We start from the raw sequence: 1,555 nt of genomic DNA on the forward strand, positions 1-1,555 counted from the left end.
GAGTATCTGTTTCAGAAGAACAAAGTGTTACTCTTCCCATGATGGAAGTGGTTAAATGTAATCAACCTGTCACCAGGTCACTGGCTAATCACGTCAGAGAATAGTGCCATATCGGGACTCAGTGTTTGGTCTTTGCTGCTGGTGGACTGAGCATTCAGTGGTAGCCAGGCCAGCGTCGGTGAGTGGAAGCCCGTGCATAACCTCCCTCCCTGCCACTCGGACCCACCTGGCCATGGCATCAATGGCGGAGGAAAGAGCCTGACTGGTGCCCACAAATGGGTCATGCCGTCAACTTGGTTATTTAAAATCCCCCTCTGCTGAAGTTATCCTTTGGTGAGCATTAACATGGGATACAAATCTCTTCACATTCTTTAGCCATTCAGAGAAATCTATCAGTATCCCTCTTCCTCAAACCTCCTTGGCACCAATTTTTCAGTAATGTTCCTTCCAAATTCCTGACCATCCAGCTAAACCATGTTCCACAGCCCATGAATTGGTATAGACCCTCACTTTGTCATTTCTTCTTGCGGGCAAAATGCACAACCAGGTGCACTGTTCCCAGTTCTGCCCTGGGAGGATTTCCCTTCACCTGTCCTCAGGGATGCTCCATAAAGGGACTGTCATGCTTCAGTGTCCACTTTTGGGCTTTGAGCACAGTTTTCCATAACCATGACATACCCTCAAGACCCCGAGACCAACCAGTGAGGTTACATAGACTTTTTTTCCAAGAACAAACAAGGTTCACAGTCAGAAGGAAATGGGTAGAGTCTGCTCTGGGACACCTATGTTCATTCAGCAGCTGTTTCATGAGTACTTGCAATGTGGAGAATGGGTAGTGATGGGTCCTATCCATGGACCACTAAGGACCAGTTCAAGAAGAAGAGCTCAAAAGAACCCACTTCCCGACATCAACAGCAATGAGACAGAATGAGTTGAAGAAGCCTCCTTGGTGCCTCTTTTCTCCCACCCAAAGTCCCTTTGGTACTTGTGGGAGGTGGGTACCAGTATTAACTTCATGCTGGCCTGGGTCCTCGAATGAATGATGCTTGTTCCTGCTGACACCATGAATCCTAGGTGGTGATGGGTACATTCCTTGCCCTCAGTCACTCAAGCACACCGTTACAGACAGCTTTCCTGTCTTGATGCCTAAGCAAGATGAGAAAGGTCTAGCAGTTGGTTTATTCATCTTCCACGTATTTTAAGAGTTGTTTATTAACCTACTGCTGTGAGATCTAACTCGTGTGCAGCAAGGACTATCACCCCCTTTGAGCTGCACCTCCTGGTTCTTAAGATACCACACAGGGTTATCTACTTTGTGCAGGCTCCAGATTTCTGGTTTCTTTCATACTCTGCTCTGTTTAACATTCTGATCCTTCTGTTTGCCGTTTAAATAATTTCCTATGGTTGTCTCTTTCAAATGCTGAGGAGGGTTTTAGGCAAGCATACATTGCAGCTTAAAAAGTACTTGAGGTATGAAAGTGGTATATTTTAGTTAAGCCACAAGTACTATCTATCTATCATCTATCTATCTTCTATCTATCATCTATCTATCTTC

This window comes from Neomonachus schauinslandi, chromosome 1, assembly GCF_002201575.2.
Source record: "Neomonachus schauinslandi chromosome 1, ASM220157v2, whole genome shotgun sequence".
Taxonomy (NCBI): domain Eukaryota; kingdom Metazoa; phylum Chordata; class Mammalia; order Carnivora; family Phocidae; genus Neomonachus; species Neomonachus schauinslandi.